Genomic DNA, 12,735 nt, shown 5'->3' with positions numbered 1-12,735 from the left:
TTTCCTGTATTGTACTAGGATTGTTAGACTATTATTTGAAAGCAAAATCCCATTTAGGTAGCCACATTTATTCCCTGTCAAAATTGGGAAGTACCATGGACAGCAAAAAGACCCTTCTGGAACTTATTTTTCTCATCCACTAGTGGGGCTGAGAAAGTTATTTGTTGCATTAAATTAGTGATTTTCCAACTGTGCCTATAAGCTGTTGTTCCATGGAGTTGCTTCATTAAATTTCATTTTATTTATTTTGAAGTATCTTTAAACAATAACTCACAAAAAGTATACTCAAACATAAACTAATCTTAACTTGTTCAGACTAAACTAAATTATAAAAATTGTTGTAGCAATAGTAAAAATATTTCACTACCAAAGGAAATACTTTTTGCCCCCATTGTTAAATTCTTCTATTAGGATCTGTTTAATTGAAAAAATAAACATCCTAAGATTAAGGTGAGCTATAAAAATTGTCAGCATTAGCAACTGCTTCTCTGGAATAAGAATTTTCTCATTACTACACATATAAAACCAAAATAACTCAGAAATAAACAGGACGTGATAACCATTACTATAACCCTTAGTGCCCGATTTTCCTGTTTATCAGAATAGTCTCACTGTTCTCATTAATTTGCTTTACAATTAGTCGATGTGATACATTTGAACTAATGAATGACATCACTTACTCATTTCACTCACCAACAGCATCCATAGGTCTCCATGGTTGTAGATGGATTCATCTAGTCATTCTTGGGGCTAAAGAGATGGTTGACATATAGCCTAGTCTTTCCAAAGTAATTTTTATGTTTTCATGGCTTTTTTCTGATTCTTCATGCACTAACTCAGAAATTTTGATAAGTTAAAAGACTATAATGAAAACAATAAAATTCACTAATCATTTCCAGTTGCCACAGATAATCCAGTTTTATCTGTAGCTCATAACATAGGTAAGGTCATTCTTATATGACAGATACTTAGAATTCAGTGACTTAGCATTCTTGGTTTCCATTATTCAAAAGCAAGCCTGAATGTTTGGGACATGTAGTAACTTGACATTTTGCTGAGACAGGAATTTGAATTCCTCTCACTATACAACCAACAATTGAGCTTACCTGGTGGCCAGCTGCTCCATCCCAGAAAAGCTATATTATTCTCTGCTGGTGTCGTTTATACAGTCACTTTAATGACGTGATAAAATACTTTGTTTCCAGGCCAAAAACAGTCTCAAAAAGGAAGCCAGAGCAATGCTTATAATGAGAAGGAAGAAAAAGTGAAGTTAAAAATTTAATGACATTTAGCTGAAATGACGGAGAAGGCAATGGCAAGCCACTCCAGTACTCTTGCCTAGAAAATCGCATGGACAGAGGAACCTGGTGGGCTGCAGTCCATGGGGTCGCTACTAGTCGGACACGACTGAACGATTTCATTCACTTTTCACTTTCACGCATTGGAGAAGGAAATGGCAACCCACTCCAGTGTTCTTGTCTGGAGAATCCCAGGGACGGCGGAGCCTGGTCGGCTGCCGTCTATGGGGTCGCACAGAGTCAGACACAACCGAAGTGACTTAGCAGCAGCAGCAGCTGAAATGAAGACTGTTTCTCACTGGTGCCTCAGAGCTATGGCATCTCAACAAATACTATATACACATATGCTATATATTTTGGTAGTGGTCCCAACACGGGCACTCCCAGAAGTCCAGAGGCATGTCACTTCTGAATACCAGAGATCTGGGCATGTTTAACTTGCGGGAGCCTGGTGGGCTACATTCCACGGGTCTCAAAGAGTCAGAGACGACTGAGCACACTGCTTCACTGATTTAACGCTATAGTTCCTAAGATGCTTGTAATCTTATCAAATATTAAATCCTTGTACTTGCCATTCTATAATCATAGCTTCCATTTTACACAAGGGAAAATTTTGTTTCTTTTTTTTAACACAGTGCCTGCTGCTTTATGCAATAGTTTGTGTGATCGTTGCTTCTTGGTCAAAGGGTAAAGTCGATCATGTGGCCAGAAAGTTTTCAAATGTATGCCTGTGGTTCAGCAAAAACTAAAAAGGCATAGTTTTAGTTCCACTAATAATCGCCTTATGTTTTCTGAGTGTCTTTCAGTGTAAAAAAAAAAAAAGCTACATTTGGCCATACGTATCTCAGTCTAGGAGACTGGTGAGACATTAAGGCTGTCCGGGGGAAATTGTGCAAGACACTGTTTGTGAGAAGATCAGAGAACCACCTTTTCAGATATTTTTTTTTTTGGCACAGACTTCTGCTTTTCTCTCCAAGGCAGTAATGAAGGGGGCTTAAATTGGCAAGGGTTGTTCAAGCGAAAAATGCTCTCACTCATCACACTATCATGGTCACAGTCATTAGCAAACAAACCTGTTTTTTGCTGAAACTACATTCAGATTCTCCCTCCCTTCAAGGAATTCAGAGCAGCAGTTCTAAGCAAATGCCCAAACTTGTATACCCCAAGTTGCAATTCTTGGTGAGTTCAAGTGGACTTTTTTTGTCCAGCTCCATTTAATTTGACAGCAAATTGCATAAGTCACCCCTGGCCATGGACCAAAGTGTGAACAAAAGCTCAGAATTGAATCCTAATGCAACTGAAATCCTGAGGCAAGAGAAATCTGCATCGTGAGTGGCAGTAAGTGCAGTGGATGTGTAAAACCCAGCCATATTCACTTGGTGACTGACTAGTCCAGCGGCGATACAGTGGTTATTACGGTACCATGGCGACTAGGAAGGCAGCTCTGGAGCGACACAGCTTGGCTTGAGATCCTGGTTCTGTCACTTACTGGTTTGAGCAGCCTTTGGCGAATTACTTGTTCTCACTAAACCTCAGTTTTCTCATCCTCTGAAGTAAGCATAATAGCTACTTACCTCATAGAGTTGTCATGAGGAATAAATGGTGTAATAGTTTTAAAGAGCTTAGCAGAGTGCCTGACACATGATAAGCACTCAATAAATATTAGTGGCTGCAGCTATTATGACTAAGATCACAGTTATGATAATGTTGATGTTACTTCAGAGAAACTCCTAAACTCACCAAAAAATCAGCTTTCTCCTCCATGAAAGGAGTTGGAACTCTAAAATTGTATGTGGGGCTATAAAGGTAGTCCTTTGTTGTTATTTTAGCAACAAGAGGCACAAATTCCTGGGAAATAGCTTCATGAAAGCAATTCATGTTTATCAGATTTTTTAATAAACATGACCCTGAGAAATTAAGATGATTAGCAACTTCTAAAATCCCAATGTGTCATTATCTAAAATCCCCACTTAACCACTTAACCATCTGTGAGACATTGCCATTTAATCTGTGTGGGGTTTATGCCTTGTCTATCTCCAAAAAGGGGGAACTCAGTGTAAGGGCTAAAAAGTGGTTTATTCAGTAAGCAGTTAAAGTATAATGAAATGTTTTCCTAGTCACAAAGCTCTTGTTTTATTAAAATAGGTAAATTATCTATGATTTAAGTGACAACTTCCTTCTTTTCTCTCAATCTCATTTAAATATACTGCTTTAAGTAGCTAATGAATAAGCAATAAAAAATACCATTGTAAAATCTCATTTTCACTTTCATGCATTTATGATGAGATAAATAAAGCAGAGTTCTGTTGCTGTTTAGAGAGCATTGTCATACCTGTCCCAGGTTTATAGACCTCATACCCATCATCAGACAGTCCAGACAATCAGCTCTAACTCATTTATTGGGACAACTCAGTTATTCCACCAAGCCAGCTCATCACTAATAATAATGATCACTTTGTATATGTAAAATATAATTGTTTATGCAGTTCTTTTAATTAACTTGTAAGTGAATAGAACAGGTATTATCATCCTTCCCATTTTTAACTTCAATCTATCAGTTTGGCTTTACTAATTTTACTGAATTTCCCTAGGCCTTAGCTTTGCCATCTGTCAAATGAATGTAGTATTCCTGTCGTAGAGTAACTGTAAGGAGTAAATAGGATGATGCATGTAAAGCTCCTTGCAAGATGCCAAGCACTCGACAGAATTCAGTTATCGTGACTGAGAACCAATCCTATAAAATGGCTTCTTGCCAACGTTACTTCTACTTGAAGTTTCTACAGTGCTTTCACGTCCTTTATCTCTATTCAGTTTTACCTTCTCTAGGAGGTCAGTAAGACAAAGATAATCATCTGTATTTACAGACAAAAAACTAAAGCCCAAAGAGGTTATGAGACCTGCTCCAAGTCAGGGTGGGCAAAGAAAAGCTGGGTCATGAACCTAAGTGCCTCCACATCCAGAGAACCTCCTGTATTACATGAACTCTGATCACCCAATTGCTGGTGTTGCATGATGCCTTCAGCAACCCATGAGATCTGGTTTAAGCCCATTATAGACCTCCGCAGCCAGCACAGCACTGCCAACCATATCAGTCCAAAACTTGGTACCCTGGATCTTTGAATTGACCTCATATGCCGATTAAGCAAGCCTCTTTCGTGTAAGTGTAAATACTGATGTTTACTCAAATCAAACAATTAGCAAATCACTTAGGTCAGTATGAGAAGAGCTAAACAAAGTCCAGGGAAATATTAGTAGTTCTGAGATTACATTCATTAATATCAAGAACATTTAACCATGGAAATACAGTTGTGAGGAAATTATGATATTTTGGATCAAATGATCAAAAACTCTCCATTAGTTGGTCCCATAGCAAGAAATGAATATATATGTTTAAAATGTTTTCAAATCCTGGACAATGAAGCGGGGTTCTTTTGGTCTGGTTCTTCAAGATAAATGAATGTTGATAGGTACCATGTTACCATGTGGTAGGTACCATGTTGAAAAAAGTTTTTAACCTATATATATAGAATGTTTCCTTGTTTTCTAGATCCTAATTTGCCTCTCTAAATGACAGGGAAATCTGCAGTGTTTCATAAAGTAACCAAATTTCAAATAGGAGAGCTTTTGAGTTGAGTACCTAGTTCAGTGGTTGTCAGTCTATGGACCACAGAACTCTGAATTCTGTCCTCAGCAGCCAGTACAAACAGGACAGATGAGATAGGTTTCTAGGCACTCATTCTTCATCATAAAATTCCTGATTTCATACAATACTTAGATTTTGCAGAAGACCAATGCAGAAGTCCAAATGTAATGCACTCAAAGTCACTCAGAAAGAGAATTAACAGAGTAGAGAACAGAGCTTGCATCTCCCAATTCCTCAGGGGGCCCCTGTCCTCATTACGCCATGCTATTTTGTATTCTGCCACTCATGAGAAAGCAGATGCTTGAGTCTCTTCCAACTTTTTATTACTTTTCTCCTCCCCCATTATAAACAGTTGCTTAGGAAGAGATTGGTTTCTATTGCCTTGTAGTTGTTGAGAGATTACTCTCTTCTGTGCCAGAACTGTTCCCACCACCCACAATTTCATTCATCTTTTTACTGAGTACCAATCCTGTGCCAAGTTCTGTGCTTGGTACCATGCGAAGGCAAATTCAAGTCAACCAGAATCTGGACCACAACACTGCCCAGGGGAAGTTGAGTTGTACAGTTATAAAACAGCATGCTCTCTGAAAAGACACATGAGACAAACAGGGAAGAGAAGATTGTTTTAAAAACCGTCATGGTTGTTTCTGGGAAATGCCCAACAGAAGAGATGTAGAGTCTAGCCAAGCAGCTTAGAAACACAATTGCCATTAAACTATCTTCCTCTGTCCCAGGCCACCCAATCACCCCTGCCTGCCAGAGCAGCCAGACCAGTCTCTAAAATAGTCTGCCCTTCACACAGATGGCAGAGCTAGCAAAAAACAAGGAGTGGGACTAGAGACGTGCATCATCTTTAGTACAGCTCGTTTAGGAGTTTCTCTAACCTTGTTCATTTGCTTTCTTTCATTCAGGATGGTAGTTGTATTGCTTGCTTTTGTGTATGCACATCAGTGGCATGATTCCATTGGCTGATTATTTACTAATTGCCTCTATGCAGAGAACTGTGTTAAAATATACAGTAAAGAACCAATATGGATTTTGTCCCATAGTGTTAAACTAAAGAAAACGTTTACATGGTTAAAAGTTAGTAGACAGTTAGAAGTGATGACAGAATGATTTCTGTTCATTTCCAAGGCAAACCATTCAATATTCAGTAATCCAGGCCTATGCCCCAACCAGTAACGCTGAAGAAGCCGAAGTTGAACAGTTCTATGAAGACCTACAAGACCTTTTAGAACTAACACCCAAAAAAGATGTCCTTTTCATTATAGGGGACTGGAAGGCAAAAGTAGGAAGTCAAGAAACACCTGGAGTAACAGGCAAATTGGCCTTGGAGCACAGAATGAAGCAGGGCAAAGGCTCATAGAGTTTTGTCAAGAGAACGCACTGGTCATAGCAAACACCCTCTTCCAACAACACAAGAGAAGACTCTACACATGGACATCACCAGATGGTCAACACCGAAATCAGATTGATTATATTCTTTGCAGCCAAAGATGGAGAAGCTGTACACAGTTAGCAAAAACAAGACCAGGAGCTGACTGTGGCTCAGATCATGAACTCCTTATTGCCAAATTCAGACTTAAATTGAAGAAAGTAGGGAAAACCACTAGACCATTCAGGTATGACCTAAATCAAATCCCTTTTGATTATACAGTGGAAGTGAGGAATAGATTTAAGGAACTAGATCTGATAGACAGAGTGCCTGATGAACTCTGGACGGAGGTTCGTGACATTGTAAAGGAGACAGGGACCAAGACCATCCCCATGGAAAAGAAATGCCAAAAAGCAAAATGGCTGTCTGAGGAGGCCTTCCAAATAGCTGTGAAAAGAAGAGAAGCGAAAAGCAAAGGAGAAAAGGAAAGATATAAGCATCTGAATGCAGAGTTCCAAAGAATAGAAAGGAGAGATAAGAAAGCCTTCCTCAGCGATCAATGCAAAGAAATAGAGGAAAAAAACAGAATAGGGAAAACAAGAGATCTCTTCAAGAAAATTAGAGATTCCAAGGGAACATTTCATGCAAAGATGGGTTCGATAAAGGACAGGAATGGTATGGACCTAACAGAAGCAGAAGATATTAAGAAGCGGTGGCAAGAATACACAGAAGAACTGTACAAAAAAGATCTTCACGACCAAGATAGTCACGATAACGTGATCACTGACCTAGAGCCAGACATCTTGGAATGTGAAGTCAAGTGGGCCTTAGAAAGCATCATTACAAAGCTAGTGGTGGTGATGGAATTCCAGTTGAGCTATTTCAAATCTTGTAAGATGATGCTGTGAAAGTGCTGCACTCAATATGCCAGAAAATTTGGAAAACTCAGCAGTGGACACAGGACTGGAAAAGGTCAGTCTTCATTCCAATCCCAAAGAAAGGCAATGCCAAAGAATGCTCAAACTACCGCACAATTGCACTCATCTCACACGCGAGTAAAGTCATGCTCAAAATTCTCCAAGCCAGGCTTCAGCAATATGTGAACCATGAACTCCCAGATGTTCAAGCAGGTTTTAGAAAAGGCAGAGGCACCAGAGATCAAATTGCCAACATCCGCTGGATCATCGAAAAAGCAAGAGAGTTTCAGAAAAACATCTATTTCTGCTTCATTGACTATGCCAAAGCCTTTGACTGTGTGGATCACAATAAACTGTGGAACATTCTGAAAGAGATGGGAATACCAGACCACCTGACCTGCCTCTTGAGAAACCTGTATGCAGGTCAGGAAGCAACAGTCAGAACTTTACGTGGAACAACAGACTGGTTCCAAATAGGAAAGGGAGTGTGTCAAGGCTGTATATTGTCACCTTGCTTATTTAACTTATATGCAGAGTACATCATGAGGAACACTGGGCTGGAAGAAGCACAAGCTGGAATCAAGATTGCTGGGAGAAATATCAATAATCTCAGATATGCAGATGACACTACCCTTATGGCAGAAATTGAAGAGGAACTCAAAAGCCTCTTGTTGAAAGTAAAAGAGGAGAGTGAAAAGGTTGGCTTGAAGCTCAACATTCAGAAAACAAAGATGATGGCATCTGGTCCCATCACTTCATGGGAAATAGATGGGGAAACAGTGGAAACAGTGTCAGACTTTAATTTTTGGGCTGCAAAATCACTGCAGATGCTGACTGCAGCCATGAAATTAAAAGACGCTTACTCCTTGGAAGGAAAGTTATGACCAACATAGATAGCATATTAAAAAGCAGAGACATTACTTTGCCAACAAAGGTCCATCTAGTCAAGGCTATGGTTTTTCCCGTGGTCATGTATGGATGTGAGAGTTGGACTGTGAAGAAAGCTGATCACCGAAGAATTGATGCTTTTGAACTGTGGTGTTGGAGAAGACTCTTGAGAGTCCCTTGTACCGCAAGGAGATCCAACCAGTCCATTCAAAGGGAGATTGATCCTGGGTTTTCATTGGAAGGACTGATGCTGAAGCTGAAACTGCAATACTTTGGCCACCTCATGCGACGAGTTGACTCACTGGAAAAGACTCTGATGCTGGGAAGGGTTGGGGGCGGGAGGAGAAGGGGACGACAGAGAATGAGATGGCTGGATGGCATCACCGACTCTGTGGACATGAGTTTGAGTGAACTCCGGGAGTTGGTGATGGACAGGGAGGCCTGGCGTGCTGTGATTCATGGGGTCGCGGAGAGTCGGACACGACTGAGCGACTGAACTGAACTGAACTGAGAAGTGATGAAGGGAGCTTGTGCTATAGGTGTTTGAAAGAGGAAGAGAAAATTGTCTGGCTAGATGTTGAGAGGAAACATAAGGACAGGCTTTAGAAGAGGTAGCACTTGATTTCACCAGGTGTTATGGACATCACTGGGAAGTAAAGTATCTGTTGCTATGACAACAGTGAACTGGATTAGAGCAGACAGTGCCTGCAGGCAGAGAGAGAGATCTGTTAGGAGGATAATGCAAAGGGGCCTAGATTCATGTCAGAGAGATACATTTGGCAGACATCACAACTGGAAGAACTCAGTGTCTGTAGGGAACATGGGAAAGAGAGGAAGCAACGATGTCCCACAGTACCCAGCCAGGGTGGGTGGGAGAAGGGCAGTGTTCTGAACAGTAACAGTGATCACAGGAGAAGAGACACTTTGCAGGGGAAGATAATGAATTGTCTGAAAACAGTGAGTTTGACAAACCGAGAGCACATCCAGCTGTCAGAATGTCAGAAATGAGGCTCTGCAGCCCCAGAGAAGAGGCAAGAGGTTGTGAGAGATACATTAAAAGGGAGTGTGGAAGCCATGAAAGTGGCTCCTTACAATTCATTTCCAGAAGAACCCAAAACCTGGCAAACTAGATGCTCATGGAGTTAATAGTTATATTAGGGCTTTTCTTGGAAAGAAAGATTTATCACAACAAGTAAATTTCACACCTGAGTAGTGTGAGCCTGAATATGGCTTGATTTTTAAAGTCAGGATATTGTTCTAAAATAGGTCCTGAGATGGTTTCAGGACACCAACTCAGTTGTCTTTAAATGACATGTGGGAATTGAGATGACAGCCTTCATGTTTCTGTCTTTTGCTTTCTCAGAGTTGAATTTTGTTTTACTTAAATGTTCTAATTCCTGAAAATAGAGAAGCATAAAAAGGAAGAAAGGAAAAAAAAAAAACACCTTTAATCCAAACACCAGGAACTAACAACTGTTTTCAGTCCTTTTCTAGTATATTTGTACACACATACATACACTTATATATAGACTTTATAGACATGATTATATGGACAATATATACATGAGTTTTCTTTGTATTGTGGATTACATTGTCTATTCTATTTTGTACTGGATTTTTTCAGTTGACATTGCATTTGAACATTTTCCTTGTCATTAAAAAATGGTTCAAAAGGCTTCACGTTATATACTGCATACTATTTCTTTCTATGAATTTGTCATAACAGGAAGCATTCTAGTGTCATTGGACATGAGCTACGAGAGGATGATGTGCAAGTCTTTCTTCTACTTATACTACATGAGTTCATAGTGACCCCATCTTCATCCTCATCTTCTCTTCTTCCCATCACGACCCCCTGATTTGGGGGACTTTAGATGGAATCGGGTCACCGTCCTACATAGAAAGTACATGAGCAATCAGAATAGTGAAGGCAATGGAGAATGAATCATTTTACCCCCAAACCAACTGTTCATTATATTTTCCTTTGTGATCATTTTTTAAAAAATTATTTTTGCCTCCTTCCCCACCCCCTCATATATTCAGACACGTCTGAATGCATACATATATATGCATGCACATGCAAAGCAAGACCTAAGCATGGAAAGAAGAACTTCTTAAAGTCCCTAAATGACGTTCTTTATCATCATTCTTCAGTAGGTACACTTTGTCTAAGAAAAAGATAAAGTGCCTTAAGAGTAAGCAATAGAAAGTTGAGTTTAGGCAGCACTGCCTGGCCCTCTGTGACAGTGTGGTGAAAGGCCAGGGCCATGGCACGAACCCCAAGAGAGCACAGAGCCCATGCACGTGAATATGCATCGCCAGGACTGGACAGAGCACCATTGTTTTGATATCTTTCTGTTTTTACAGGTGCCACAGAGTCATTTTATGAGTCTTCACCATGACCTGTGCCATAGAAAGACAAATATAGCTATAGTTTTGCTGAATCCAGATTTAAAGCTTTTTGTTCAAACAGAAACATAGTTTCTAAATCAGTCCAATGGGAAGCCCAACATCTTAAATTCTATAACTCCCTCTTTTTTCCCCTTCTTTTCTTCTAGCCTGTCTCCTTCAATATTACTACTTCCATTTTAAATATCATCAGCTGATAAATCATTTGGCAGAGATCTATAACAGTTCATTCTAATATTCAGAATGACAAATCATAACTATAAATCTTTCCAGGAAAGTAGGCTGCCATATACATTTCTACATTTAGATATGGATATAGGCATGAGAAAAGATACTAGGGTTAGCAAAAATATAACTCCAAAGTCAGTTCTATGTAGTCCTTAATTATCTGCTATCAGACCTAAGGTATTAGAAGAACTTTGGAAGGTTGGAATTCTATCAAAAACAGTTCTTTTAGAAAAACATTTTCCTTAATGATTAGGCAGAATTACTGGGAAGTGATCACATGATCCTAACAAAAGACAGGATTTACCTTTCATATCTGATTTCTTGTCAAAATAAGACCAAAACGAATAGGATGTTTCTGTATCTTGGAAAAACATGGAGAAAAGTTTAATGTTAATATTCATCCCATTCTTGTGTTCGTTAAGAATCGCAGGATTTTGAGCTTCCTCAAAAGGCATCATTCATTTTCATGAACATTGTTACTGAAGGGTGGTGCACATACATGTACCATGAAAATTTAATTATACAAGTGAATACCTTTAGTCATTCAAATCAACTAAAGAAAACTTAGTCATGTGAGATAACTAAATTAGTTCTCCAATGTTTGTACTTCTTGAGAAATCTACATTCAAAGATTTGTTTCCCATTTTCTCTCAAACTTAATTTTCCCTTACCTTTTAGTAATTTCTCCAGAAACTACCCTTTTTATTACTCCTTCTTTCCTCCTTATCTGTCATGATGTCCAGCCAGTACTATTTTTTTTCTTTCTGTTCCATAGTATACCTAGCTCACTGTTTCTACCCGAAAGCTTAGGTTTGCTAGCCGTATTAAAATCACATGCTGTATCATTCTGTATCAGAGGATAAGATCAAAGTGAGTCTTAATGTGTTCATTTTTACATAAACATTTTACTGAATATGGATATATAAATATATACTCACCCATTCATCCCAGATTAGAATACATGAGTTCCTTCAGTTTTCAGAAGAGAAAGTTGGTATCATTTGTCAGTTGTAAAATAAGTGCTCACGACCTACCATGCTTTGCCCCAGCAAATACATGACATCCACGGATTGAGCTCAGTCTCCCACTCTTGATAGAGAGTTTGTTGTACTAGCCCTTTTATCTGAGATTCACAAGTCATAAATCTCCCACAAGTTAGGGGGCTCAGCAAGAAGAAAGTCTTGTCAATTGGAGGCTTTACTTGAAATCAGTGAGGTAGGTTCGTTTACTTTATTACAGTCCTAAAGGCCTCTGAGGACTCCCAGATAACCTATTATATCATATATTGTGAATCCATTAGCCATATAGCCTAAAATATCATTTATTCTGGCTCCTTTAGTCTTTATCTTTAAATCTCACAGGTTTCCCAGGGCACCAGATATACTAACAACAGTCAAAACAATCACAGCCACCACCAGTTAACACCATATCACATTTTATAGACCACCAAAAAAAGATGTTTCATCTTTATTATCTCATTTTAACTGCCCTACCTTTGTTTTGGTAGGGAATGTGCTTTTGTTGATAGTTGCCTACTGTGTTCACTCGTTCCCCTTCCCTTTTTAATATAACCAAGTGGCTGCTCTCCAGATTTTACTAAGATCCTTAGATCTGCCAAAAGTGCATTACCTATTTGCTAATGCACGTTACATAGTATTGTCAGTCCCCAGGTACATACTCTTACATATAGCTCTCTCTTTCATCAGGAGCAAGACAGTAACTATAAAACTGCTTGGTGAGCATCTGGAAGTAACATTAATAATGATGATCATAATGACCTCATAGGATGTATAATTGGGGGGATTAAAGAACATTTACAAGCTTATTGTGTCATAGTTAATGATGAGGTGCCAAGTTTTCTTGCCACCACCCTTTCCCCTGGTATTTCCTGCTTGGATCAGAGGACTAATTATAGTAAACGGTGCCCTGTCAAAGAACTTGCCCCATCCTCAAATGGATGCTAGCATAAAGATATTG

The 12,735-nt window shown here is 39.2% G+C and overlaps 1 protein-coding gene across 1 annotated transcript in view; it reads left to right on the top strand.

Moving 5' to 3' along the window:
- ADAMTSL1 (ADAMTS like 1) overlaps positions 1 to 12,735 on the top strand; it is a 529,587-nt gene that overhangs the window by 259,489 nt on the left and 257,363 nt on the right. The window lies entirely within an intron of this gene.

This window comes from Moschus berezovskii, chromosome 7 (assembly GCF_049115385.1).
Source record: "Moschus berezovskii isolate FMDL1 chromosome 7, NW_MosBer_1.0, whole genome shotgun sequence".
NCBI classification, from domain to species: domain Eukaryota; kingdom Metazoa; phylum Chordata; class Mammalia; order Artiodactyla; family Moschidae; genus Moschus; species Moschus berezovskii.
Note: the sequence above shows the minus strand (reverse complement) of the source record. Positions and strands in the feature narration are given on the sequence as shown.